The sequence below is a fragment of the Pyrus communis genome, chromosome 4 (genome assembly GCF_041283825.1).
Source record: "Pyrus communis isolate YQ-2024b chromosome 4, ASM4128382v1, whole genome shotgun sequence".
Classification (NCBI taxonomy): Eukaryota; Viridiplantae; Streptophyta; class Magnoliopsida; order Rosales; family Rosaceae; genus Pyrus; species Pyrus communis.
Genome location: NC_142568.1, coordinates 16,720,475 through 16,747,535, shown reverse-complemented (window position 1 = coordinate 16,747,535; position 27,061 = coordinate 16,720,475). Strand labels below are relative to the sequence as shown.

The 27,061-nt window shown below is 41.0% G+C and overlaps 2 non-coding genes across 2 annotated transcripts; one reads left to right on the top strand and one right to left on the bottom strand.

The window, feature by feature from the left end:
- Positions 1-21,826: 21,826 nt before the first annotated feature.
- TRNAW-CCA (transfer RNA tryptophan (anticodon CCA)) lies at positions 21,827-21,898 on the bottom strand. Its single transcript has one exon. It is a non-coding gene; the product is annotated as a tRNA-Trp (tRNA).
- Positions 21,899-22,397: 499 nt separating this feature from the next.
- TRNAR-UCU (transfer RNA arginine (anticodon UCU)) lies at positions 22,398-22,470 on the top strand. Its single transcript has one exon. It is a non-coding gene; the product is annotated as a tRNA-Arg (tRNA).
- Positions 22,471-27,061: the final 4,591 nt, after the last annotated feature.

Here is a 27,061-nt window from a genome sequence, read left to right as displayed (position 1 = left end):
CCAAAAGCTAAAACACTACATGCATGCTTACATCATCCACTTAGTTGCTAAAGCTGACCTAGTTAAGTATGTTATGTCCAAACCTATTCTGATAGGGTGACTGGCTAAATGGCCGTTACTTCTCAATCAATATAAGATCATCTATGTCTCACCTAAAGCTTTCAAGGGACAAATACTAGCATACTTCCTTGCCGATCATCCAATCCCAGCCGATTAGAAAATCTTAAACAACTTGCCTGACGAGAACAATGTTCTTCGGTGAATCCGCACGAACAGACAGAGTGAGGGTAAAAGTAGTATTCATGTCGCCACAAAGACAAGTACTACCCTATTGCTTCCAACTAAGCAAGCTATGCTCCAACAACCTCGTTGAGTACCAAGTGCTGATTATTGGACTCCAAACGGTGATCGATATGGAAATCACAACACTAGAAGTGTATGGATACTCTAAACTCATAATCAATCAACTCTTAACATAATATGAAGTAAGGGAAGATGATCTTATCCCATACCTTCGACTAGCAACTCAACTACTACAAAAGTTCGAGGTCGTGGCTAGAACATGTGCCAAGAAAAGAAAATCAAATGGCGGAAGTTCTTGCTAACCTAGCCTCAAGTATGGCCCTAGAAAAAGACGAAGTTACTGACATGCTAGTTTGCCAAAGATGAGTGATCCCACTCATTACTGAAATGTTACTAGATGACATAAACATCATCTCAGTACTTCTAGTCGGCACTGAAGAATGGAGACAGCCGCTGATCGACTACTTGGAGCATGGAAAACTTCCAGATAATCCTAGACACCGCTTTGAAATATGTTGACGAACACCTCACTAACTTTACTACAAAGGAACACTCTACCAACGCTTTTTTGAAGGAGTACTTCTAAGATGCCTAGGTGAGGAAGAAGCCAATCAAGCCATGGAAGAAGCTTACTCAAGCATATGCGAAGTGCATCAGTCTAGACCAAAACTACCCTTCCAGCTTAAGAGAATGAGTTACTACTGGCTGAGCATAGTGAATGACTGCCTGGAACACGTCAAAATCTGCCAAGCCTGCCAATTCAACACCAACTTCATACATCAACCACCTGAGCCATTACACCCTACAGTTGCTTCATAGTCGTTTGATGCATGGGGATTGCACATCGTAGGACCAATCACACCAAAGTCATTTGCAAAAGAAGCTTACATTCTAGTTGCAAGAAATTACTTCTCCAAGTGGGTTGAAGCCCTACCCCTAAGGGAAGTTAAGAAGGAAATTGTCGTTCGTTTCATCAAGGAGCATATCATCCACCAATATGGTGTGCCTCGCTACATCATCACTTACAACAGAAAACAGATCTCCAATCAACTCATAGACGAGCTTTTCGAGAAATACAAGTTCAAGCAGCACAAATCTTCCATGTATCATGCTTCGGCTAACGGTCTCGTGGAAGTATTTAACAAAACGTTGTGCAACCTCCTGAGGAAGGTAATTGACCGAATAAAGAGAGACTGGCATGAAAAAATAAGCGAAGCAATTTGGGCATGTAAGACGACGCATAGAACTCTTACCGAAGCTACACCTTATTCACTTATATAAGGTGTTGAAGTTGTTCTACCACTCGGAAGTCAAATCCCCTCACTAAGGATAGCTATACAAGAAAGCTTGACTGAAGAGGAAAATGCAAAGCTTTGACTTTAAGAGTTGGAAGCACTCAACTAAAGGAGGCTCGAAGCTCAACAACACTTGGAATGCTACCAAGCACAGCTATCCAAGGTATTCAACAAGAAGGTCCGCCCAAGGTCTTTCCAAACTAGAGATCTTGTCTTGGCATTATGAAGGTCTATCATCACAAATCACAAGACAAAAAAACAAGTTCTCATCAAAGTGGGATGGACCTTACGTAATACAAAAGGTCTACACCAACGGCACCTACTTAATCATGGCGGAAGAAGGCTTAAAGATCGGCCCCATCAATGGCAGATTCTTGAAGCATTACTACCCCTAAACCAAACAAGCAATGCTCATCGCCTGCACAAGGCACAAAGCTCATTGCCTGCACAAGCCTATACTACACACGGCCACAATGATCACTGTTCGCACAAGCTTAACAGGCGACACCCAATGCTTCTTGTTCGCACGGGCTTAAAAAAGGCAACACCCAATGCTCATAGCCTACAAGAGCATAAACTGTATACGGAAAAACAAAAAAAAAATCAAAAAATCAAAATCATCATCAAAATCACCATCAAAACCATTAAAAGCAATCTATCATTCATTTGAACCACATCACGACTTGATCCTTCATCAACCGAGGGTACGTAGGCAACTTAAAACTTCAAAACTTCAAGTACAATGACATAATCAACAAAAACATAAATACTTTGAAGAATAAAGAGCAAATTCAAGAATGTGAATATTTTATTTCTTTAAAGGAAGAATTCGTCTACAAAGCCGTATTACGAAATGAGCAAAAAAACAAAGAAGGCTTAAAGTACAAAGAACAGAAGACACTGCTTGAAAACTATGTCCTTAAAACTTGGATGACGATCTTCAAGAAAGCCTTCCAAAGTCTTCAAAGTCCACACATCCATGGGGGACAAGGTGGGCACTTCCATGGCCACGCCTTTCTCTTGCTCTAGGCATGAAATCTCTTATCAATGTTGAGAAACTATAGCTTCCTGCTCCGAGAGAACACCTTGAAGTTGTGATGCTTTAATTTCAAACTATTCTCGCTCACACACTAACACTTCTAGATATGCTTGGACAAAAGCTAAAGAAGTCTCTGTGACTTGATAACCTTTTGAAGGAGCTAGTTGAGAATATCGAACTTGGGCAATTGATAAATCTATTGTCGTAAGTTGTTGAGCTTTAACCCCTGGACTCAACTACTTTGAGGAAATAGCATGCAAGAAAGAATACTCAGTTGAGGTGGCCATAAGTTCGGCAATCTTGACTCTCAAGAGCTAGGAATCAACATTAAGGTTGTCAATCGCATAAACACGCTTCAACAAGTCCTCCTTAAGCAATGCAAGGTCCTCCACTAGGCACTTTGAAATCCTCTTCTTAATGTGGCTTTTGATATCCATGGCCACGTGAAGGTTGATGCGATGGATAAGCTGCTCAGTGCCACTAAGGTTCGACCCTCTACGAGAGATTTTAGAGCTAGCTGGCAAATATGTTGAACATATGATAGGCTATTGCATACTTTCACCTACACACAGTAAACTTGAGCAACTTGGCGAATTTGCAATAAGCTCTGCACCAAGCAGGTCTCCAATCTCTTTGTCCGTGGGTAGACTGCTTCCAAATAGCATTTTCATAAAGGAATGAATGCCCATGTTCACCAAATCAAAGGAAAGAAGGCACAACCTAAAGAAGACAAAGAAAGCCATTAGAAACAAAAACTAAACCACTGAAAGCAAAAGAAATCACAAGAAATAAGGAAATACATACATCTTTCTAAAGTGACATGCGACCATCAAATTGAGGAGGCCTAAACACTTTCTTCTTCTTATGAAGAAAATTGACATCACTGTTATCTTGAGCACCTTCAAACGGTCGCTTATTCAAAACTTGTTAACTCTGCTGCAAAACAATTTCATCTTCATACGAGTTAACTTCGTCACCCGCCTTTTCAGAAGCATCCTAACGCTGATAAGACAAACACGGGTGTTTAAGAGCTAAGACCGCAGGTCCATCTTGCAAAGAAGTTATGCTCGCACAATCGAAGGGTGCCAACTGCATAGGAATTGCAAAATGACCCTCTCTAGGCGCATCATTGCGTGAACGAGAAGAATTGGTGCCACTTTTCATCCCCAAGTCTTCATGGTGTACCTTTGACCACCAACTTACGTAGGCATAAGTCACTGGATTACTCTTGAGCTCGTACTTGATCACCAACTTACATAGGCACGAGTACAAGACTCTCAATGCATATACACGACTTGCAAGGATTCTGACTGTGTGTTTTCCTTTAGTTGGCCTGGCACATGTTGGACAAAGCCAAATTGCCTGTTGAAATGGTGAGGACTATACAGCTGAACAATACATCAGTCTCCTTGCTACAAAGAAACATACCCCGAGTGAAGACTTGTAAGATAAGACAAATATGAGAAACGAATGTGTGAATCATCTATGAGGCCTCACTGATAGGAGCATATTCATGCGACTTAAATGGCTTGTTCTCGTGCATTTACGTTATGTTTCTTTAGTTATTTTAGTCCTTTATGCTTCTTTTGTGTGTTTTCAGGTTCTAAGGGCAAAGTATGCAAAAGGATGCCTTTTGGAGCCTTTTGGAGCAAATTAGAGATTGGAATGGATATCATATGCTTGGAGCCAAGAGGATGGACAAAATTGAAGGATTCCTCCTCCATTGCAGCCACATGCACATTCAATCATTCACACCAAAACCTTGCACATGCTTTCCCATTTCATTATTCATTCACCTTGCAGCCACTCCACATGCATTTCTAGCTTTTCCTTTGCATTCCCCCTTTAATCAACACATGCATCCACTCACCAAGAAATCATTCATTCCACATGCACCCAAAACACCACCAGAAATCATCATTGCCATTGTTCTTCCATCATTGCACCACAATGCAGCCACATGCACTTGTTCCTCTAACATTTCAGCCACTTGCACTCCCATTCTCTCCCAAAACCGTGCACATGCCTTCTCCTTGCATTTCCAGCCATTCCACATGCTATTTCAGCCACATGCACTCATAATCATTCAACCAACATGTGCACATGCAACCTAGCTGTCATGTTCCCCCCATTTCACCTATAAATAAGCATTCATTCTCATTCATTCTCATTCATACAGATTTCTGTCATTCACTCTTCCATATTCATTCTTCCATATTCAGAAATTCACCAAAACCCCTCCCCCTTTGCCGTGCAAATCCACCAATTCCCTACAAATCCAAACACCATCCTTCCATTTCCACCACTCCCCAAACCATTCACACCATCAAACTATCCCTAGACCTTGTGCTACAACGAAGAGGAAGAGAAGAGTGCCTAAACGTTCATACAATTCAAGTTCGAGTTGTTGGAATGTTTAGGTGTTTCTTTGATTTCAACGTTTAATTTCAATACTCTTTGTTTTGTACCATGAGGAACTAAATCCCCTTTAGCTAGGGGGTGATTCGAATATATGTTTATGCTTGCATTTTGATTTGTTTACTTCTAATTGCGTTTTATAAGTTGTGGATTCAATTTGTTTAACCGTTTGATTGATAACTTATTTATGTATGTTTATTGAGAATGCGCGCTTAATTTTCATGCATGAATATGACGCTAGAATATAAGTGAGTTTCACCTAATCGTTATGAACTTATATTCACAAGTAGTGGAGGTTGCTTATAAACAATCGCGTTAAACGAATTCTTGGCATAAGTTTCATGCGTATTCCATAGTAACGAATGCCTCGTCAACACTTATAATTTTCATAGAGCGTAATGATTCTTGCTTGTATCTCTTCTATGCATTCATGTTGAGGACTTGTGGGGAATGTTTTGAATTGTTGTATGCGCTAACCCATCCAATTCAATAACGTTAGGAAGATTTGAAGGTTAATTAGTGCATCACGGTTAACCCGGGGTGTTGAGTTTCATGGTTTATTGAAATGCAATTAGAAATCATTTTATTATGCAAGTGTAACATATGTGAAGATGAACCCCTTAGCTACCATTCTATTATCCATTCATTCCATTCCATCAAATTCGTTTTACAATCTGTTTAATTTATTAACTTGTTTTGTTATTTCAATTTTCGTATAAATCTAAATCCCCCTTTACTTTAATGTCCAATTTAGTTAGAAATCAATTTAGTTTGTGCTTTTAAGTGTTTTGATTCATTTTATTTCCCAATTTCGTCCAAATTCACCAAAGTGCTCAAAACTGCCCAGAAAGTGATTTTAAGGCAGTTTTGAGTGTTTTGGGTGATGTTTGAGTCTTTTGGTTTGTTTTAATGTTTTAAGTGTTTAGTTTTACATTCTTTGAGTTAGTTTAGTGTTTTATATTGTGTTTTTACGTTCTTGAGTCAAGTTATTACTTAATTTCATCCAAATTTGTGTTTGTGCTCAAATCTGCCCAGAAAGTGGTTTTTAGGCAGATTTGAGTGTGTTTGTGTTGTTTTGAGTCAAATCCAAGTGGTTAACAATCCCTCCTAATCCCCGGTCCAGAACGATCCCTACTTGCACCTATACTACAAATGATAAAAAGAGGGTTAATTTGTGTGCGTATAAATCTCGCATCACTCACCGCGCTAAGCTAACCCTTGCCAGATGATCTATTCTCAAACCTTCATAGCTTGTAAACAACGCTTATGCTTGCAAATCATTAAGGCTCTTTGCAGAAAACACGCCAGAGTACTTTGTCATTAAAGCCCCCGACTTGGCTGAAGTTGACGAAGAAGGCCTCAACTTGTCCAAAGTTGACAAAGAAAAATGAGTGCCAAAATACTTACCCAACCAACTGTACACATAGTGATAAGGGAGTACCACATCACAATCTTTAGTGCTCGCTGAGTTCAAAACAATCCCCAAGCCATCATAAATATTGGCTAAGACCAGAATGGCGAGGCTAAAAGATTCACCTGCAGCCATCTTGCTAGCCACTTTAAAGACTCCAAGATGGATAAAGTTGACATCATCTTTGGGAAAACAACCTTACAAAGCCAACAAGCTAAGAAAGCGGCTAGGTAAAAATCTTCTACATGCTCTAATGTTATGCCAAGTTCGTCAAACACTTTCAACTCGGCAGAAGAATAGCGCTCAGCTGAACCGATGACATCTAACGGATCTAAGCCTTAAGGTAAGTCATGCGTGAAGATATCTTTATGGCACCCCAATACCAAAATTGGATCCATGAAGATATCTCCACGCTTGACTTATCATAAGGCTCCTAGGAAAGGTTGTGATATGCCTAAAACAAATAGTGGCAACTCGGAAGCAATCCTCGACTATTACGATGAGAAAATTCCTCCACGTTTGGAATAACTTAGTCGTAAAACTTACCCTGGATCGGCAAACATCCTATCTTGTGGAGATCTCAAAGTGAAATTGACATCCCCCTTGTGACATATGAAGTATGTTGGTCGCTGAACACCAATGCTCAAAGAACGCACGAAGGACGAAAGAATGGTGATCATAACTAAACAAAGATGTGTACACAGCGTGATAAGGGCCCACCTTAGTAAGCACATCTTGGAATCGGCTCAAGACATCTTCAAGCCACTCCCAATAAAACTTAACAAAGACGGCCTCTCTAATAGTAGACAAGATTCCATTCCAAGTCAAAGCTCCGCTACAGATGTAATCACCCAGAAGCTCAAACGATGCCAGTGAATTGTCACGAATATGGTGCGAAGGATTCAAGATAAGAATCCTCGACGTACATGCCATCTTCTTCGTATTTGGTTGACCAAAATCTGTCACCTCCGAAGATACTTCAGAAGCCCACGACTTGATATGCATCGAGTTGTCTTTTGCAAGAAGAAATATAAGCTCTTTCATTCTCTCCAAAAATCAATTCTAATTCTCTTGTTAAACTCTCTAAATTCTCCAAACATTTTTCCCTCAAAATTTTAACTTTGATATCGGAGGTTCTTTGGCCAAAGCCTCCCCCCCCCTAATTCATCATGGGTGCGTGAGGCTCTTGGCGACCTAAGGTGTTATTTGTTTTGTAGGTGCAATTTTGTCTAAGAGCAAGGACGAACAAATTTGCATCCACAAATTGGTGCTTTCATTGAGAGTTGAGTCACATGCTAGTAGAAGACTCTTGCAGCTAAGGTTTTTTCTTTCCTTGCTTATTTGTGGATTTTTCGTACGTTATTGTCCTAGGAATTTTTATTTCTAAAAATCCTTTATAAAACGTAAAAGAAAAGTACAATGGTAAGAGATTCGGAAACCTCTACGAATGAAAATTCCAACGTTCAAGGATTAGGATTGCGACGATCTATAAGGCTTAACATAGCAGTGAGTGGAGTGGCACCCCCACGAGGCACCACTGTGGCAACTACCATGCTGGCCACCACGGCAACCACTTACGGCAAGGTTCATGGTGCCACAACCACGGCCTGAGCCGTGCCACCTTAACATTCAAGGGCCTAAACCTAGCCGAGCCAGCTCGTGCCACCCAAATCCAACGAGAGCCTATTGCGTTGCCAAACCGAGCCCAAGCCTTGCACCCGTGTGTGCCACACATCGAGCAGCACTCTCGAGGCCTAGCCTGCTCCTGCGGCCCATCCTATTCCAAGGCCCAACTTGCTCCAACGGCCAAGCCTGCTCCCGCGACCCAGCATGTTCCCATGGCCCAACCTACTCCCGCCGAGCAACCCATTGTCGCAGTCCAACCTACTCCTGCGGCCCAGCCTGCTTCCATCGAGCAGCCTACTCTAGTGGCCCAGCCTACTGTCATGGATTTCCAAGCAGCCCAAATCCGCCCAAGATTAGTTCAACCGTCCCGGCTCCAAATTTTCAGACGGACGATTAAACCGGGAGCCGAATACATGGAAGAGCAGCCTAGATCAACAGGTCACGACTGGGGGCAGCTAAGAGCTCTGCTACCCCCAACAAAGGTAAATTCAGAAAGAAGTAGAAAGACTCTTGACCAAACGATTGCATAATTTCCAATGTAACAAGGTCACCAAGCACTACAACGGGACATGACCAACATAAGTAAGTCGCCTTTCACAAACGAGATCGAGCAGATAGTGCAGCCTTCCAAAAAGGACTCCTAGTAGACCACCCGCTGATTTGAAAAATTGATCATGAAAAAAAAAATCTATACTCTGGCAGACTCTTTTGCTCTGACAAACAAGTATGCATTTTGGGACAAGGCTTGCCAATCAAGATGTAAGGACTTGAAAAAGAACCTGAGACCACCTCCCTACTATCCAAACCGGAAGCAGCGGAAAACCTATTTGTATGTTTGAAGGTATTTGAAGCAGCAATAAGCTCTACCATTACATGAGAAGAGCTGGGGGCCCCACTACCTGTATTTCACTGTTCAAAAACTCTCATTGATGCTACCAGAAATTCAAAAAGCTAACTTGGACGATAGTTGTTGCAACTCAGAAGCTCAAGTTTTACCTTCACACATACGCAGTCATCCTCATCACGCACTATTCCGCCTAATCCAGACACGCGACGATAAAGGCGTAGACACTGGCGAATGCAAAATTTTCTGACGAACTCAACAACTAAGCCCAAAGGCGCGCCAAGGGCAGACGAACACTAAAAAGACACACTCGAACGTAAGTTTTGTCCTCGTCGCCCCAAAAGATTCTACATATGAGCAACATGTACCGGCAGTCAAACACCACTTTTTGCTACATGTCAAATGGCCCCAGTCGACCCTTGCTCTATAATAATGGCCCAATACCGATAATTGAGCATCTTCTGCTGCGTGTAACATGGCCCCAACTCCACGGCTCCCTACCACACGTTCACGACGCAACAGGGCGACCCAACGACGGCTCCACGAATCCCTACTGCACTTTCATACCTAGCCTAGGCAACGCAACAAAGAGGCCCAACAACACCCCAGAGGTAGCTGAGCACACCCTAGCCGCGCCTACTCCACCCGATTGAGACTTCTGGCATTTGCTTGTAAACGGCGCATCCAACTACAAAGGTTCAGGAGCAGGTATAGTCCTTGTCACCTCAGACGGTTCAATGCATGAGCAGGCGACCACTCTAGGCTTCAAAGCATCCAACAACGAAGCAGAGTACAAGGCTCTACTAGCAGGCCTCCAAATGGCAAAATACTTGGCGGTGAAAAAGCTCGCAATCCATTCTAATTCCCAACTAATCACTAGCCAGACTATTTCAGACGTTTCAGACTTACACCCTCACTCAAGTTCCACAGGCAAACATCATGGGGACACAGTAGCTGGCCTAAGCTCTGCTCTCGACCACCAACTTAAACGTTCTATTTCAGTGGAGTATCTAGACAAACCAAGCATAAAGGTGAAGCCAGTAGCCAAAGTGTCACAGATTAGTACAACTCCAAACTGGCAAATTTCTATTATTGACTACTTGGTCAATGGCACATTCCCCATAAAAAGGTTAGAGTCTAGAAAGCTCCAAATAAAGGCAGCACGCTACTACATGTGGAACGGCATTCTAGTCCAAAGATCCTACACTAGACCACATTTCCGCTGCCTAGCGCCTCTTGATGACCTAAAGGTTCTAAGCTCAATCCATTAAGCTGTTTATCGAAATCACTTTAAAGGCTAATCTTTAGCACAGAAGGTTCTAAACGCAGGTTACTACTGGCCTACCATGCACCAAGATGGTAAGGAGTTAATACAAAAGTACGACCGCTGCCAACGCTACAAGCCAATACCAGCACTGCCTACCAGCAAATCACACCCGCAGACGAGTCCTTGGCCATTCATGCAGTGGGCAATCAACTTGGTAGGGCCAATGTTTCTCGCTACTGGGGGTAAAAGCATGAAAATCATGACAACCGATTACTTCACCAAATGGGTAGAAGTAAAGCCCATGACTACCATGACACATACGGACATAGAGCGCTTTATATGGAGGAACATCATTTGCCAATTTGGCATCCTTCAATCCATTGTCATAAATAACGCCCCGTAATTCGTAGGCAAAGATTTGGCGAAGTTTTTCCAAAAGTATGGCATCAAGCAGCACATGTCCATACCAAGATATCCTCAAAGCAATGGGCAGGCCAAAGCATCCCATAAGACGATCCTCGACTGCTTCAAGAAGTCCCTCTTCGACAAGAAGGGAAAATGGCCAAATGAACTCCCTAGATATCTAAGGGCATATCACACACCGGTAAGACTTATTTCTCTTTGACATTTGGTTCAGAAGTGATCATTCCTCCCAATGTCATCGTGCCAAGTATCAGCACTTAATACCAAGTATCGAGCAAAATAGTAAGGAGATGGCCATAAGCTTAGATCTGGCAGAGGAGAAACGTGAGCAGACCATCACCAACATCACAGCTTACCAGCAGTAACTCCTCTCCAGCTACAACAAAAGGGCCAAGATCCGGTAGTTCCAGCTCGAAGATCCAGTCCTAAGGAAAACCTTCATCACTGCTAGCAGTGAGGGCTCCAAAAAAATGAATCTCATCTAGGAAGGTCTATACAAGATCAGCAGAGTAAGCGGCAAAGGAAATTACACCTTCTCCAACATGAATGACAAAGAGATCGAAAAGCGATGAAATGCCTACAATCTAAGGAAGTACCATGTGCGACCTCCCGCTACATCAAAGCTCAAAGACTCAAGCAGCTCAACGGGCACCCTCTCACAAGCTGAAGACTATCCCGTTGTTATGCAATTCCTACCTTACAGTTAAGTTTTTGTTCATTTCACTCGTTTTTCAATGAGGAATTCAAAAGTAATCTGCAACTTGGCTCGGCTGCATGCTTATGACAACTGATCACTCATGCACTTCAAAAGAAGATTGCACCCTTCTTAGGGACTCATCGCAGGAATTGCACCCTCCAAATGACCAACCATGCTCTCCAGTGCAAGAAGGTAAACCAATTCTCCGACACCCAAATGAGTTTGCTCTCCAGTGCAAAAGAATAAACTAATTGCTCTCCAATGCGAAAAGGTAAACCAATTCCCCGACACCCACATAGGTATACTCTCTAAGGCGAGAGGATAAACTTACACTCCGAATATTTAGACATGGATAAGCCGACCTGCCCTGGTATAACTAGGTGCACGATGGCTTGCACTGGGATTCCTAAAAGTAGCCACAATGGCATTTTTCAAGGTTTAGCTAGCTAAAGGATATTAGGTCTCTTGGCCTAATTCGCGGGGAATCGAGTCCTAGAGACGGAGAAGGCACATTACGTAATACACCTACAGAAGGCTACCCTGAAACCCTAAAGCTGCTACTAAGTGCACTAAGGTAGCCTACGATTTCTAGAAGACTGCCTACGGTTTGCCATTCTAGCAGTAAAACCACACTAGACTTATACAATCACACATTCTTGTGAAAGGTTAAACAAGGTAGTGCGCATATACAAAGCCTTTATTTACTGCCGACATGCTACGTAGTCGATAAGCTTGTCCTCTGCCAAGCGCGGAATGACCTACACCAAGTCCTAAAATGTTATGATACCTGCTACGCAACCTACGGAATTGGAGAAAGCCAAGGTTAACAACCTAGTGTTCACGTGGACTTGTCTGTTTCTGTAAGTATAGAGTCCGGCTACCGACCCTATGGCTAACAAATTTGCAAAGTTCTACACCAACATCTATGGCTGCATAGGCTACGCGGCCTGTCTCCTTATAGAAAAAATAACACGCCTGCCACTGGTCTAAAAAATCTAAAGGTTAGGGTATTAACAAAAGAAGCGAAGATGGAGAAAAGCGAAGGAAACGAGTTTATTAAATTTTCTAGCAAAATTGATTAACGACTAGCAAAGACCGAATGAGTTCAAGCAAAGCAAAAGCAACAAGGAACACGAAGAAAATCCTAAAAGACTACTATTCAGCAACTTGGACACTCCACGATTACTCGGTCGCCACACCTTCAGCAGTCGTAATATTCTCAGACAACGGCATCGTCCGGCGCTTCACCTCCAGCTTCTCCAGCTTGGGCACCAATCTCTTCGACTACTTCACCAATAGAAGCCTCAAAAGTAAAGGCAAGCAAGCCTTCCAGAGAAATAAAGAAACAAATGTCTATGTCTTCAAGCAGATCTGGTTTCAAAAGCGCACAGATCTCAATAGCCTCCCCAGAAGCAAGCTTAGTGGATTTCTCACAGCTGCCCACGCAAGCAATCTCATCTTTCCCAGCAAGAGAATCAATCTCAGCAGCAGAAGGAGTGGGCCTTCGCGCCACTTTAGCAGCAGAGTCTACCTTATCGCTCTTTATAATAGCAAGCCTCTTCAAAGGTGAACCGGACTTAGCTCCTAGCAAATATCTTGGTATAAACTTTGGCACTTGGGGCATGACATGACCTCTACGCTGAACAATCCTATCAGCAATCGCACTAACCATTCTTGACATGGCAAGCACCACAGGCTAAGATCTAGCAGCCTCATTTTTCTTCCCATTAGAAGAAGTCATGTCAATCACATGCATCTTGGCAGCAGGCGGACCTTCATGAGTAGTGAATGAAGTCTTCAGTTTTTTCTCAACCGGCATCTCTTGACCAGGCAAGGAAGATCTCTTCTTTCCACCTTCATTCATATTAGGCTTAACGACGGCCATCAGACGAGCCAATGCATCCACCTTGATCCTCTTTACCTCCTCTTTCGGGAGCAGCCCACATTTTTCATGGCGAAAAGAACTAAGCAGCCAACGCCATTCACGTTACTCAGCAAGGGAGCTCAACCCATACTAGATTTTCCCTCATTTTTTCTCTCGAACCAACAAGCAGGAGGCATGTATGCCCAACATTCTAGTAACCTATGAGGCCTACAACCTCCTCATTTTTCTCAATCGTTGGCCTAGCCCGTGTCAGGTCCAAGAACCCAAAGGACATGAGTCATGCAGCTCGCCTAGCACTATGCCCCAGTGCCTTAATCCACAACCCCAACTACACAGGCTGCCCTTGGCTCTAGCCAAACCATGCAACCCAAGCAGTGGTCCCTGCCACAACATCTCCTCGGCCCATGCTGAGCTAACCTCTGGCCCTTACCAGCCGACGTGCCACACCACCCCAACGGCTGCCCCGCTACAGCACTATCTAAGAAAAAGAAAAGAAAAATTAAATTTTTCTTCCTAAGGTGCGTCTCAGAGAAGACTAAGCAAGCAACAAAAGACGATCATTTGCACAGGCAAGATGTAAAAGATTGCTAGAGGATGGGGAACAGTTATCTTCTAAGCTTTCTCTCTCTTGTAGGGTAAAATAAATTGCTCTCTAAAGTTGATTTAATAATCCACTTAAGGTGGACTTAAATAGGCTTTGAGAGAAATTTATTTCCCTTTCCTAGAAGGATCTAATTTCCAATTAAAGAGGGAACTACATCAAAATAGGAAACAATCTTATGTTTCCTCAAGCAGGAAGATCTCTACACCTGCTGCCCTTTCCTGCGAGCAGCCCAATAAGTGTATGGGCATTTGTGGAGCCAAAAATAATAAAGAGGCGACACGTGGATTTTTGGTTTAAAATGACAAAATTACCCTCCAAGCACACCGGAACTCCTACGTGTGAGCAGTGGACAATCATCCATCAATCAAATCAAAAGTGCCCAAATAGGTGTTTATTTACAACCTATTTCATCCATCCTCATCATATATTCTCCACAAGGTAACCCCCAAATCATTCCTCTTTTATTATAATAATTAGCTAATTAACCACAAATCAAGAACCTAACCCACAAAACCATCCAAGTGGGAGGTCTATCTCCTTCCAAGGTGGCCGGCCACATCCCTATATAAGCCCTCTCATTCTCTCCACAACTCAATTCCAATTCTCTTGCTAAACTCTCTAAATTCTCCAAACACTTTTCCCTTAAAATTCTAACTTTGGCATCGGAGGTTCTTCAGCAAAGGCCCCCCCCCATCAAAATTTCATCATGGGCTCATGAGGCTCTTGGCTTTGACCTAAGGTGTTATTTGTTTTGTAGGTGCAATTTTTTCCAAGAGCAATGAGGAAAAAATTTGCATCCACAGTCGTTCCCCTATCTTACAAATCACCTTCCTTCGCAAGAATAGTGATGGTATTGCTCTAAAGCACTTGAAAAATACCATGGTTGCAACGATAAAAAAAAAAAAAAAAAAAAAAAAAAAAAAAAAAAAAAGACAACATAAGCATAAGGTGGGACAGCAAGAAAAAAAAAAAGAAAAAAAACATTGCTTCACTAAAGAAAAAGACATGCAATACAAACCTCGTGAGTGTTGAAGGATGATAATGACAAAGTCACAATGACAAAAAGAAATCAGCCATAAAGCTTGAGCAGCACGGCAAAGAGGGCAGCTACAAAATGATCCTTCAAAGAACGCTATAGTAGCAAAGAAAATCAAAATGCTACACAATCGCACTACGCAACCCCGCAACGATTAGACAAGTAGTTTCTTGCACTGCACAACAATGTGACCACTGAGGAAAAATTGCAACCAAAAGGCACCACACAGCGTAACACCACTGTAGTCTTTTGCACAACACCACACGGTAAAAAGCGACGCACTGCAACAAGCTTCAAGCAGCCACAACTCACGGCAAGCAGCACACACGGCAGCAGCAAGAACAGTGCACACATCAAGGAATTTTTGTGACAAAAACACACACCCAATTGTCCTACAAATAAGGGTCAATTGCTTCCTAATGCTATAGGGAGAATACATACCAAATAGAAAAAGGAAAATCGAAAGAATGAAGCACATTCCAGCTGCAAGAAGGAAGCAAATTCCAAACAAAAAAAAAAAAATGGCAAGCTGATTTCGGCACAAGGGAAAAAAAATAAATAAATACCTTTCCTTGCCAAAATACAAAAGGGAATCCCTCCAAGGCAAGGACAAGTCTTCAAGTTTCCCAAACCAAAATGGAAACACCCTTTGGCCGAAAAAATGGAGAGGAAAATGAAAAAAAATGCAAATCCTACTTACCCAAGGACAAGTATTAAATCTTTCCAAAACCTTGAAGGAAATCACTAAAGCTTTCCAACATCTTGAAGGAAATCACCCTCATTACCAAAATTGAAGGAGATTCCTACCTAAGGGAGGAAAAGCATTTTTTTTCCCATACCCACAAGGAAAAAATTCAAGTTCCAAAATACACCAAATGTATTTTGTCAAAAAAATTATGGAAAATCAATATGCACAATAAGTATGTGCCGATTTATCCATTTACAAAATTTTCATTCAAGATCAAGCCACTACGACCCTTGAAGAAAATTTTCATTTCATTTAAGACCAAGCCTTATCTGCCCTTGAAGACATGTTTCGTTCAAGAAATACCCTTTACAGCCCTTGAAGAAGCAAACTAATTCAATATCAAGTCTCGACGACCCTTGAGTTAGAACATTCACATTGTAGGACTTCAAAGCACGTTTCCTATATGTGACAAGCACATGCCTACAACGCGCCTTGAAGTGGGGGCATTTGTAGACGTGTAAATTTTGTTGCATGCAAATGATGCATCACAAAGCTTCACGTGGCATATAACTCATCACAAATGGACAAGTCATCAATGACATGTGACACAAATCAAGCAAGCTCAAAAGCATTCCTAAAATGCGGCGAAGGGGAAAAAATCTCCTCAAAATCAGCAAGAGGCCCAAATTGAGGCTAGATTGAGAAGTTTATAAATACAAGGTCCTCAGACAAGCATAAAGGTCAACAATTTCTACATTGAAGGGCCAAAATTCTCACAAAAGCAGAACCTCTGCCAAATCTTTGAAGACTAATACGCTGCCAAAGCATTCTTCGAAGAACTTATAACTAAAGTCAAATCTTTCTATCGACCAAAGCCGAAGCATTCCCTTGAAGAATCAACAAGCACTTATGCCGATTCCTTCAAGACTTTGTTGCAAGCTTAAAACTTGTAACGACGTTCGATTCAAGATCAAGTTGCCAATTCCTTCACTTGTACTGATTCCTCCAACACGCCCAATAAGCATATTAGAGGTTGTAATTAGACCTCTGAAGAAGATGTTGCTTTATGCTTGGCATAAGTTTCTATTAGCGAAGATGGTACCGTTGGCATGAATCAAAATAAAAAGGTTTTGTGGGGTAAAATCGTTGATAATTTCCATGAAAACTCCAACGTCGGCCAAATAGAAGGTGGTGGTGTTTACGATCGGTGGAAGGTTATCAACAAAGCGTGCACTTTATGGAAGGGAAGCTTGGAGAGAGCGTGGTTGACATGGCTAGTGGAAGGACGGCCGCAAAAATTGTGGGTTCTTTGTTGATATTTTATTTGTCATGTACATTTATTTTCCAACTAATTGTTTTTATGTATTTGTTGCAAAGGTGACAAAGCAAAGGCAATTTACAAGACAAGAGTAACACCAAAAAATGAAACTTTTAAGTTGCATCATGCTTGGGACATCCTCAAGGATTGTCCGAGGTGGGAAATCGATGCGAACAAACAATGGGGAAGATTATTTCAATGTGCAGCTGCACCGACAAATGATGTCAATGAAGGTGTCAATGAATTGACCCCAACTTCTTCTTTTGCAAGGCCCCATGGAAGTGATAAGCAAAAGGAAGCAAAGAGAAAAAAGAAGTCTTAAGATCCGATTAGTGCACAAATTGCTGCTAGATTTGCAAGATTGACCGAAAGCCATAGCTCTTGGGAAGAAAAAGCGGCTTGAATGCGTTTGGCCATGACGCAAGAAGGGGATAGGGAGCAAGAAAGGTTTGAATGTAATTTCATGATGGAGGACCTTAGCAAATATACTCCAGAGAGGAAGAAGTTCTTACGTGATAAGCAAAAGGAAATTTTGCGAAAGCATGCCATAAGGAGTATAATTCAAAATGATGATTCATCTCAAGGCTATATCCCAAGTCCACCACCAAGTCAAGATAGTGGATATCATTATTAAGTTTATGTAGTTTTGATAGGAGCATATTTATGAGACTTTGTTAGCCTATTTCCTTGCATTTAGTGAGTTAGTTTCTATTTATTTTAGTGTTTTAGTGCATTTTCGTGTGTTTGTAGGTCCAATTGGCAAAGGTGGCAAGAAAAGGCATTTTGGAGCTATTTGGAGCAGTTTTGGGCTTGGAATGGATTGCACATGCATATAGCAAAGTGGATGGACGTCTTTGAAGATTAAAAGAGGCTAGGAATGTGCTCAAGAATTAAAGAAAGTAATTCAAGACTTGAAAGATAAGGAATCAGCAAAGAAGAATGAAGCATTATCCAAACAACCTTATCTTATCCAAACATTATCCAAAATCTTATTTTATCTTATCCTAACCTTATCCTAATCTACCTTAATTCTAGCTGCAAGGAGGACATCCAAATGATATTAGGATACTTACAAATCAGGTTTCTAGAAGCTAAAACCCTATCCCTAAATCTATGCCGCACCACTCCTTCTAGAAGTTCTAGAACCTGCCGTAAGGGTCATTCCTTGTCTTTCCTGGAATCTGATTGAAAGTGTCCTTGTTCTTTGTTGATTTGGAGTCCTAATTCCCCTCTTTCTCAGCCTTGTCATGCCTTCCCTTCTCCCTATAAATACATAGTGTCGCAGCCTTCATTCACCACCCATCTCTCACCATAATTCACACCACACATCCATCATACACAGAAATCACCCTTGTGCCACAGCTTTGCAAGGAGAAAGAAGAGGAGACCCTTGGAGCCGTGCCTTGCTTGAATATTGCTGAAACGTTCTTAGGTGTATTCTATCCTTCGTTTTCAATTTTTAATTTAATTTATCTTTGTTTAAGTGCAAACATGAGGAACTAAACTCGTTTTAGCTAGAGGTGGATTCAAAGCCATGAACATGTATGTGATATGAATTGATTTCCTCCAGTTATTGTTTCGTAAAACATGAATGTGATTTACTTATCTGTTTGATTGATAACTTATTCTTGTATGTTGATTAAGGATGCATACTTAGTTTGCATGCATGAATTTGATGCTAAAATATAAGGGAATTTTACCTAATCGTTATGAACTTATATTTATAAGTAGTGGAAGTCACTAGTCATGATTGTGTTAAGTAAATCCATGGTAGGAGTATCATGCAGTTCATAGTTACAAATGCCTTGTCAATGCTTATGATTTTCACAAAGCTTAATGATTTTTATTGTATCTCTATTATGTTGTTCATGTAGGGAACTATTGAAGAATAATTTGGTTGCCGATGCGTTATCCATCCAATTCAATGAAATTCGGAAAATCTGAGAGTTAATTTGTGTAGTTCACGGTTAACTTGGGCATTGTCATTCATGGTTTATAGGAATAATAACTGGAAATCGATTTGTATGCATATGTGTCATGTGTGGAGATGAACCATCTAGCTAGCCATTCACCCTTAAAACACCCATTTTCGTGTCTAACCTGTTTAGTTTATGCAATATGTTTAGTTTAATTAATTTTGTCCAAATCAATCCCCCCTTTAATTAAGTATGTTAGATTAGTTAGAAACGTGTTCAAATCTATCCAATTTAGTGTTTAGATTCTGTTTAGTGTGTTTTGAGTTTTTAGTGTCTAGTTGAGTGTTTCTAAGTCTAGTTCTGTGTTTTTGAGTCACATTTGTGTAGATTAGCGTCTCTAGTTAATCTCCGCCCTAGAACGATCCCTACTTTTGTATACTACAGCTATCTTAATAGGGTTTAATTTGTGTGTTAGTTAAATTCACATCAAGTTTATGAATTATCGATTGTATTAAGTTTATGTGGATTATTAATTATCGTTTGTATTAAGTTTATGTAGTTTATTAATTGTCTATGATTTATTAATTATCGTGTGTATTAAATTTATGGCTTATTAATTAATGTTTCTATTAATCTAGATGTCTTCAATAATTCAAACGGCCTTCAATAATTTTGACAACGTATTAGACAAAAGACTTGTCATAAGAAAACACTTCAATTTATTACTCGAAAATACCAACATAGTACACTTACAATTATTACAAAAAATAACAACATAGCACACTTAAATTTAACACAAGAACACATTAATACACCAACATCATCAACGTTCTTCTTCTAGTGTGTCATGACCTTGAGGAGCTTGAATTCTATTTTAAACGTCTCATTTACTCACTCAGTGTGACCCTATTATGTCGGGTCTCATATGTGGATGCAGCGAGACATTCAACATCTCTTACCATAGCTCTCACATATGTTGGTTAGTCATCATCCACATCTTTGTCAGAATCTTCTTCAATTTCTATGTACTCATCTTCCATAATCATGTTGTGCAAAATTATGCATGTCATCATGATTGAATGGAGGTCTTCGGCATGCCACAATCGTGCAGCCCCTCTAACAATGGTTCATTAAGCTTGTAGGATCTCGAACACTGTCTCCACATCCTTCCTGTAAGACTCTTGTTTCTACGAAAATAATTTCTTCTTCGCACTACCGGGATGAGAATAACTTTTCACAAAGGTAGACCAACTAGGATAAATACCATCAGTTAAGTAGTAACCTAGCTCATGCCTATTACCATTTACCTTGTACCTTTATTCCTGTGCCCATCCATTGACAACATCATCAAACAGAGAAGAAGACCAAAGAACGTTAATATCGTTGTTTGATCCACAAGTGTCGAAGAATGCATGCCAAAACCATGTGTCGTAAGACACCACAGCCTACCTTGAGCACAATGGTTGGCTTGTTGTGACGACCTTTGAATTGGCCAGCCCAAGCAGTAGGACAATTCTTCCACTCCCAATGCATACAATCGAGACTTCCTATCATGCCATGGAAGACTCTTTTATCTACCTTGCATAAAAGCCTCTTCAAATCTTCATGATTTGGCTTGCAGAGGTATGTGGCTCCATATATGGCTTCAATTGCATTACAGAAGTGTTTGAGGTTCTCAATAGTAGTGCTCTCCACAAGTCAATAATATTCGTCAGTTGAGTCTGCAAAACACCCATTAGCTAGCATCCGAAATGCAAATGTGAGCTTCTGATGAGGTGAAAGACTTTGTCGGCCTATGACAATATCTTCCCTACAAAGTAGTGGTCATGATTGACAATTTCGTTCAAGATGCTTTCAAAAAGCTCTCTCCTCATCCGAAACCGCCTCCGAAAATCATAAGGAGGATATCTCGGACGTTCGATGAAATAATCTTTCATCATTCAATCATGACACTTTTATCTATCACGCTACACAAATGAATGCCCAGAACCACGATAGCTAGATTCAGCATGGTGCTCATATTGCATAAGCGAGTTTGCAAATTCGGCTTCTTCGTTGTTCATTTCTACATCCGCATTTGCAAGGCTTGCTTGGTATTGTGCCATTTGCATTGCCAAGCTACGCTTTCTTCTATCACCCATTGATGAGATATTGATGATTTTAAAGAAACAAAAACACTTTGAAAGTTGGAAGATTGGTGAATATGTTGTGTGATGGTTAGATATTCAACCTATGCTTATATAGAGAATGATTGAAGCTTTGGGTTTCATGTGTGTAGGTTTGTGTTTCATGCGTTTTGCAAGTGCTATGTGTTTCACATGTTTGGTGTGTTATACATCTCTATCATGTGTTTTGTATGTATTGGTATGTGTTTCATGTGTGTCATGTGTTTAACATGTTTGGTGTGTTATACATCTCTATCATGTGTTTTGTATGTGCTTCATATGTGTTTTGTGTTTCATGTATTTTGTGTTTATACAACTCTATCATGATTTTCATATTCTTCCATAGTGTTTCATGAGTTTCATCAATTTAGTGATTTTTCAATATATATCAGAATTTAAATATTTTTTAGGTTAAAATGTTCATAAAATTAATTTAGAATAGTCTATATAATTTTTTTTAAGTTAATTTAAAAAAAAAAATCGCCTAAATTCATTCTTTAATAATGTGGGGCTAAAATTTTATGTCAAAATGATTGGAGTATAAAAGCTGTTTTTGGGCTAAAATATAAATTTTCTGGGCTAAAAATTTTAGGTTTTAGGCTAAGGGTTTGAAATGGTCTAAGGGCTCCTAGCATTAAACAAATATACTTTTTTTAACAAACGATATTATCTACATTAAGGGGGGTGAGAAAGTAGAATCAAACTTAAAACCTCTAACTTATAACTAAAAAAGAATATCACTAAATCATAGTATCATTAAACAAATAATTTTAGAAAGCACTTCTATCAAAATAATAGGAAAAGTTCAAAGTTGGAGGAAGCGCAACACCAACCGAAACCATCAAGCAACCAAAACTAAAAAGAAATTAAAAAACAAACCCGGGGAGGTATTGAACCCGACGTGAATCGAACACGCAACCTTCTGATCTGGAGTCAGACGCGCTACCATTGCGCCACGGATCCAGTTGAAAAGACACTACATATTATCTAATTTAACCTTTTCAAACGATCTGTTCTGTTTCACACTGCCATGTCGTTTTGTGCTGCTGCATAGCATAGGACCAGGACCAAAACGGTTCGAACTTGAAGGAGTCGTCCAGCCAAAGCCCAAAGCGTTTGAATAGCTTGAAGCCTAGAAGCCTCAAACTCAGTCGTATTCTCCAAGAAATTTCATTCTATTCAACAAACATCGATCTTTCAGGTAGATGAGTAGTACATTGTGATAATATCTTCATAATTTTATCAACTTTTCAGACTTTGTTATACAATTTTGAACGTATGAAATACAAAGATTAATGGTGACTTATGCACTCTAAATCTTCAACAGCTCATAAAATTCGCATGGATATGTTAATGGCATTTTTTTCGTTTTGGTGCACTAGCATTTGCGTCTGTTTTCTGAAGAAACTAATTTTTCCTTTGAAGTTTATTAATCCTTTTAATTTAGCAATTGTAGCATCTGGCGCCCGTGGCCTAATGGATAAGGTATCTGACTTCTAATCAGGCGATTGTGGGTTCGAGTCCCACCGGGCGTGCTTTCTTCCTTCTATTTATTTTATTTTACAGCAAACCATTCACATCAGATTAAGGCTTTAAACATCCCCTTTTAACCTAAAGATTTCGAATAAAGCCCACCAATTCAGTTAATTCTTTTTTTTTCTTTTTTCATTTTTTTGGTAATGCCCAACCTTTTTATTTAAACACCCAACCTTTGTTTTGTCAAACCTTAAACCATGTCGTTTAATACCAACTAGCCTTTTCACCTACTAATAATTTATTTTCAGACTCTACTTAGTTGAAGAAAATCTCAAATTCAACTCGCATAATAATAGAGACGATACATAGTTATAATAACTTCGACATTTAATTGTGACTTCCTTGATTTAAAAACGTAGCTTTCTTGTGGAACTTTCGGCAATGGTAGATCCAATAATACGTGCCCTTACTCCAGAGCCAAGCAGCTCTACTACTCGGATTCTCAGAGCATCTGATCCAATGGTATAAGTAATTTTATTTTTTTTATTTGCTTACTTACTGTAGACATCGAAATTTCAGTAAAAAAACAAATGTTCACCAATGCATTAAAGTTTTGACGTGTCAAGGCATACATGGCATACGCCACGTGTTGTACAAATTGTACACATGGCGTGTGACTCAACAAAATAGGAAGAAATACCCTTGAAGGATTAAACAAGTTTTTCTTCTCATTTTGGGCAATGACAAGGCAAGTACATTTCAATCCATTGAGGATCAAAACAAGTTTTTCTTCTCATGTTGGGCAATGACAAGGTAAGCACACTTCAATCCATTACGGATCAAAGAAAGTTTTTCTCATTTGGGCAATGACAAAGCATACACATTTCAAGTTTAAAATGGTATTAAGTGGGAAATTAGGCCATAAGTTACACCACTTCAATTTCAATATTGCATTAAGTGGGAAAATTAGGCAATGGTGCTTGGAAAGAAAAAAAATATTTTGTGGTGGTGATTCATTCTCAAAGCCTATAAATAGGCTTCTCCATCAAGGTATCAAGCATCAAGGAATTCACAAATACATTTCTCTACTTCCAAATTGGAAGAGAATTCCCCAAATCCTTGAAGCTTTGAAACTCCAAAGCTCTCAAGCATCCAAATTCCCAAGAATTCCGAAGGATCAAGAAAGCACTCTTCGTTCTTCGTCAAATCCTCCTTCAAGATCAAGCCCCAACGGCCCTTGAAGAACTCCCACCAACTCAAGATCAAGCCCCGACGGCCCCTTGAAGAAAGTGTTCATCATTCATCATCCGTTCATCCTAAGATCAAGCCCCAACGGCCCTTTGGATCAACAACCTCAACAAACCCATACACCCATTCTTCAAGATCAAGCCCAACGCCCCTTGAAGATCCGTTCAACAACTGTTCATCCAAGATCAAGCCCCGACGGTCCTTGGATCAACAAACAAATCCACACATCTATTCTTCAAGATCAAGCCCAAAAGCCCTTGAAGAAAACCAACTGTTCATTCAAGATCAAGCCTCGACGGCCCTTGAAGAAAACCAACCGTTCTTCAAGATCAAGCCCAAAAGCCCTTGAAGATCCGCTCATCCATCAACATTCAAGATCAAGCCCCGAAGGCCCTTGAAGAAACTTACAACTGTTCATCCAAGATCAAGCCTCGACGGCCCTTGGATCAACAAATCTAGATCTTACGGAGATAGAATCAGAGGACCAAATTTAAGAGAGATCGTAACCCCAAAAATCATAAACACAAAAAATATTATTTTGTACACGTTATTCTGGTTTCTTGTTTCAAGGAATCTTTCGTGTTCACAAATTTGGCACGCCCGGTGGGACAATCTCTACCTCTCATCTCTGTCTCCGTTCAAGATATTCAAGCACACTCCATGGCTTCAAACAAAGAACAAGTCATGACTATCGGCACTACCTCCATTGAAAAACAGCTGGTTCAGATGAAGGAAACAGTTGCAAGGCTGATAAAGACTGCAGAGGAGAAAAACTTGCAAACCGCCGGACTCATCAACCGTCTGGAGGCACAACATGGCGTCAAAGTGAAACCAAGCTCTCTTCCAACTAAGAAGACCGAAGAAGGCTTTGACCCAAATGCCTACGAACTCATGTCAAATGCTAGGCATAACTTTGCTTCCTCTTCAAATCTTGGAAAGAAGGTTTCAAACACCGTCAACGACAAAGATCGTGACCTCACCAAAAGCTCCTTGTCTGCACGAGTTGAAACTGCAAACGACACCAACGCTCCTCGTTCGCACGAGCATAAAAGGCGACAACCAATGCTCCTCGTTCGCACGAGCCTAAAAGGCGACAACCCACGCTCCTCGTTCGCACGAGCATAAAAGGCGACAACCAACGCTCCTCGTTCGCACGAGCATAAAAGGCGACAACCAACGCTCCTCGTTCGCACGAGCATAAAAGGCGACAACCAAAGCTCCTCGTTCGCACGAGCATAAAAGGCGACAACCAACGCTCCTCGTTCGCACGAGCATAAAAGGCGACAACCAACGCTCCTCGTTCGCACGAGCATAAAAGGCGACAACCAACGCTCCTCGTTCGCACGAGCATAAAAGGCGACAACCAACGCTCCTCGTTCGCACGAGCATAAAAGGCGACAACCAAAGCTCCTCGTTCGCACGAGCATAAAAGGCGACAACCAACGCTCCTCGTTCGCACGAGCATAAAAGGCGACAACCAAAGCTCCTCGTTCGCACGAGCATAAAAGGCGACAACCAACGCTCCTCGTTCGCACGAGCATAAAAGGCGACAACCAATGCTCCTCGTTCGCACGAGCCTAAAAGGCGACAACCAAAAGCTCCTTGTCTGCACGAGTTGAAACTGCAAACGACACCACAAGCTCCTCGTTCGCACGAGCCTAAAAGGTGACACCAAAACGCTCATTGCCTGCACGAGCTGAAACTGCAAACGGCACCAAAACGCTCATTGCCTGCACGAGCTGAAACTGCAAACGGCACCAAACGCTCCTGGCCCGCAAGAGCATAAACTGTGTACGGCAAAATCATCAAAAAAAAAAAAAAAAAAATCATCACTCATTTTGAACTACGTCATGACTTGATCCCTCCTCAACCAAGGGTACGTAGGCAACTTGAAACTTCAAAACTTCAAGTACAGTCACATCATCAAAAAAAAAAAAAAAAAAAAAAAAAAAAAAAAAAAAGAGGAAATAACACATCTTGGTGATGTATATGTTTTATCTGTATTTAGCACAATACACTAAATAAGTAAAGCATGTTCATTGATCTCCGAGAAATTACAAGTGCGTACAAAAAAAAAAAAAAAAAAAAAAAAAAAGAGATGGAGCTTTCATAAAGGTTGTTCACGTGAAGCCCCACTACTTGGGAAAACTACAGAAGCGGGAGGCATCAAAGAAGAGGCCTCAATACTTGGTGGAACGCTAGATGAGCCAGGAAAAAGGTGCCTCTGGAAAAAAGCAGCAAGCCTTTGACGGTCACTTTGACGGTCACTTTGAATTCGACCACTGGATTCTTGCAGCTCATCAAGCTTCCTCTTCATGCCCGTCGAATAGTTATTTGCAAGCACATGCAAACTTCTATTCTCGTGCTTAAGCTGTTTGATCTCTTGCTTAAGAGTTTCCACCTCCGCCATCAATGATTCCACTTGGCGGGATCGAGCAAGTAGGCGTTGGCCCATGTTGGATACAGAGCCTGCGCACTGAACACTGAGAGTTAGGGACTCTTGAACGGCCAACTCATCGGACCGTTCTGAAAGCAGCCTACTATCTTTTGGAGTGAGGAAGTTCCTAGCTACTATCGTAGCTGTTGTTGCGTCCTTCATCACAGAATCTTCACCTGTCAAAGGGCCATTAGAAGATAAGAAAGAAGGGCACCATACATTTACCTGACGCGGCGCACTCGGATCACTGCTGAGACTCAAATCTAAGCAAATGTTAGACGGGTTAGCCATTGTCAAAAGGTTAAAAGAGAAAGGTGGATGGAGTAAAATCAGAAAGGGCCGAAGACGATTTTCACAAACGGGCGATCTTCAAAGTGTGCATGTTGGAGGTAATCGATACCTCTATAAAAAGCCAAGGCGACACGACCACCGATTCAAAAAATCGGATTTTCCTGCGTGAAGTTCGGCGACGTTTTCGCGGCTTTTCAGATAACGCGTTCAACTTTGTCAAAAGATCTCTGACAAAGTTGAAAACACGTGAAGTTTATCATCCCAACTACGCGCCTTTGCCAACAAGCGTGGTGACAGAGCCGCACCCGTGACTATTTTTTCGAAGAGGCGCTCGCTCAGAAATCGAAGAGACGCTTGTTAAAAAATCGAAGAGACGTTTGTCGACAAGGGTAAAAGAACATAACCACCACTTGCTATTGGGAAATCCCTATATATGTCAACCTTCATCTTTTATGGCAAGGCAGACCTGCAAAAAAAAAAAAAAATGCCCAACTCTTCCTCACCTCTGAGGGCGCACTCCCAGCAAAGCCTTTCGAAATACTCAATTTTTTCTTCTTCCCCAAAGAAGATACCAGATGCCTGGAGTACAGATGACCTAGGAGGAAACGGTAGATTGAAGCATGTGGAGACAAGCACAACAAATACATGTGCTGATCCATTCGCCGCTTCTTCAA